Consider the following 3,813-nt stretch of genomic DNA (forward strand, 5'->3'; position numbering starts at 1 on the left):
CCAGTCCCCTCCTCCTGCTAGGGGAGGGCTATTCACCTGGCTGCCCCTCCTACCAGGCGCCAGACTTCCTCCTCTCCTGCCCACACCTAAGAAGGCTGGAGAGTGTGTTGGTTAGGACACCAACAGCTCCCAGTCTAGCCTCTCTCTGTCTCTCTGTCTCTCTGTCTCTCTCTCTGTCTTTCTCTCTCTGTCTCTCTCTCTCTGTCTGTCTCTGTCTCTCTGTCTCTGTCTCTCTCTGTGTCTCTGTCTCTGTCTCTGTCTCTCTCTCTTTCTCTCTCTCTGTCTCTCTCTGGGCCTTTCTTCTTTCTAGTCAGTGCTACCTCTCCTGGGGTGCAAACTGGTGACTTCCCTCAAGTTCTTACACAGATGGGCTGGAATGGATGTAGGCATGTGAAGGTCTAGAAGTCCTTCAAATCAGACTGCATCTGGCTCTACCAGAACCCAAGGGATAGGTTCTACCCTAACCCCTAACGCAGCTCCTGCCCACCAGCACAGGAGACCCCTGAAAACACCTAGAGACAAAGCAGTGTGCAGGGGAGTGGTGTCCTGGGGCACTCCTTTGTTGGATTCCTACCTCTCCTTCACCTTCACTGTAACTGTGTAACTTTGGGCAAATAGCTTCCTCATTCTAAACCTCAGTTTCCCTGTGTGGAAGATGATGTTGACTTTCTTCTTTGATGTGAAGATGGGAATCCCACAACATGATGATGCACAGAGCAGTAGATACACAGTGCATGTTCCAGAATGTGCTAGGGGCTGGGGGACACAGAACAGCAGGTCTGTTTCGCTGCACTCAGTGAGCCTCTTGTCTTACAGAGGACACAGAGCGTGGGGAATCGTTAAATGTAATGGTAGGCAGGAAAGCTGTGAGGTTTGCCCTTAGAAACAGAGGGTACTGGGGACCCTCAGAAAAAAACAAGGGCAGGAAGATAGGTTACTGAAGGAGGTTGCTTCCTTTGGCATCAAACTTACCATGCAATCCCCAGCTACACCTCCCTGGGTTCCCTGCATTCTTAACACCTAAACATGAGCATCTTTGTGTAGGACAGCTATACAGGCAACTGTGGTACACCCAGCTAATTTTGGTGTATTTGTTCATGTGCGTGTCTATATGTACACATGTACAGATGAGCATTCTCATCCTCTCTCTCTCCTTCCCTCCTTCCCTCCCTCCCTGTGTGCGTGAGAGTGAGACAGACAGACACACAGACTGATAAAAAGTTGGTACCAAGGAGCAAGGTGCCTACCTCCTCTCTCCATTTTCCCAAAGCCAGTAACAGTCCCTTCTCACAAAGCCCCCTCAGGCCTCTTTTCCTGAAGCAGCTCCCCAGACACCAACAATTCCATCCACCCAGCATTTGGACACACAGTTCCCAGGTCACGTGCCCCTCTTCTTTCTCATATGAATTCTGACATGCAGATCCTGTTTTAAAATGAGGACTCTGAGGCAGAGTTTTATACTTGTGCTTGAAGGTAAGCTCTTCCACATCTAGTTCATTTTAGTTTGGATTAGCTTTGGAGTTCCCACTAGCTGTCACTCTGGTTCCAGATCCATGCCTTTTTCTCTAGACAATGGTTTCTTCACCCCCCCCCCAATACCATGGAGCTAAGAGAAACACAGCCTTCTGGGCGGGCAGGCGGGCAGGCCAGGCAGGCAGTAGGGCTGTGAGGGTTAATTAACTGTTTCCCAAAAAGCTTTGAAGATGAAGGCTCCTCCAGGAGTGTGGGGGGCAGGCTGGCAGGCAGGCAGAGCTGCCAATGAGTTGGGGCGCCAAGTTGCTATTAAGGAAAATCCCCAGCTTCTGGCCTCACTCCACCCATGTCCAAAAGGTGCTGCCAGTGGACTTCTCAAGCTTTGGGGATTCTATTATCTGTGCCTAGATGTGCTTTCTGGGAGAGGGAAGCTGCTACCCTGGTCTCTGCCAGGCAAATGAGGGTAGGAAAGAGGGACCCCAGACTCGAGGCAATACAGGTTCCAGAACCCTATGGAAGTGTTAGCCAAATATCCTGTTCAGGAGCCTGTCCGGCTGGATGTGGAGGGTGAGGCTGCAGGATATGTTGGCTCAGCTATGCCAGGACTCACCCCTCTGTGGTGGGCCCCACCAGGAAGGCAGCTCTGGTCTTAAAACCTTGGAAAGCTAGTGCTGGGATCTGCAATGGCTTTCTCTACCTGTAAGCCAGAACCTACCCTCCAGGAACTGATCAACCAGGTAGAGGGACAGAGTGGGAAGATACCATGTCAACGTTTAGCTCAGCAGTCTCTCTCTAACAATGAAATGCTTCTTCACGTGCTGTAGTTGTACACAGCCGAACCAGCCTTTGGGAGAGGACCGACTCTCAACATGACTCAGAACAGTAGAATACAATATGGCCATTCAAAAAGAGCAAGGTAGCCACATGTGCAATGTGGAAGGATGTTCCACATTCGTTGTTATGTTCACATGGTCAGGAAAGCATGATTATGCATGGAGTAAGGTCCCATTCATGAAAATAAAATCATTGTGTGTGTGTGCGTGTGTGTGTGTGTGTGTGTGTGTGTGTGTGTGTGGTTGTGTTGTGTTTGTTGCAGATGTAGGCTCCTGTCAGCCCTGGCCTGATCTGCAGGTCTGGTCTGTGCTCTGCATGGAAGAACTATGGACAAGAGGTAAAAATGAGTGCCCAGTGGGGCCAGGCCCTTGCTAGGGCTAATCACTTGTTTGCTGAGGGTAGCTTTCAGGTAATTGGTGCCTCCAGAACTCATCCTGTTCCCATCTCTACCTCCACACCAGACAGCTTTTTCTCATGCCCATCAATTCAGGGTCTCTTCTGCACTGAAAGCTTTAGCGGGACAGGTCAGGAGCTAACGGTAAGTACATGTATTTGCATGTACATGGTGAGTGTGTGCATGTGCATTCTATGCACACATGTGAATCCTTAAGAGGGAAGAGGGGAGCCACAGGGCAAACCTCCTGCCTCCACAGTCTGATGGGATTTGATGTAGGGTTTCAACCACACACATAAAAACCTAACTTTAGCTAACTTGAGCTACCTAGGAATTTGTCCCATAGCTCATGGAGTGGTTCTCATAGAACTTGTGGCTAAAACAAAACCAGACTTGAAAGTGAGTAGAAACCAGAGGATGAAAAAGACCGAGAAACAGAAAAGACAAGCGCAATGCCTATCTTGTAACAGACACAGCCTGGTCAGGACACCATCGCTGTCATGCATGCCACAGTGCCTAATACCTAACCACTCATCGGGTAATGGTTGAACGGGGCCTGATAGGAAACACGGGTGCAAGTTCAGTGCAGCTCCCACCTTCAAGAGCTCTTACAAGGCATGGCCTTTGTTTGCCTCCACTTCAGCCCCAAGCCACAGGTATGAGCACCTCCACATGCAGATTGGAATCTGGAGGCTTGCCTGTCACTTCCCAGGTGGCAGGAGGGATCTAAATTAGCCTCTGCCCTCCTTCTTCACCCACCTGCTGTGTGAGAAAAGTCGACTCACTGCTGCTCTGGGAGCCGGCCACTCTGGGTCACAACAGCATTTTGGCGGGGGGCGGGGGGGAGAGGGAAGGCTGGGGGGGTGGTCTTCTCTCTCCCAGCTAGAGAACTCAACCCTCAGCAATCCCTGGGCTCAATTTAGAAAGGGTGCGTGTGGCCTTTGGGCCAGCTGGCCTGTGGCAAAGGCAGGGTGAGCTGTGGCCACATTCCCTAGACGCTTTCATGCCAGCTCCCTGTGAAGCTGGCGCAGATCCCTTGGCTGCAGCCTGCAGAAAAAGAACAGGGGCTCACACACACATGCTTTTTTTTCTGTGCCATCCTAACCCCCTTC

The sequence above is a fragment of the Mastomys coucha genome, chromosome X, assembly GCF_008632895.1.
Source record: "Mastomys coucha isolate ucsf_1 chromosome X, UCSF_Mcou_1, whole genome shotgun sequence".
NCBI lineage: Eukaryota > Metazoa > Chordata > Mammalia > Rodentia > Muridae > Mastomys > Mastomys coucha.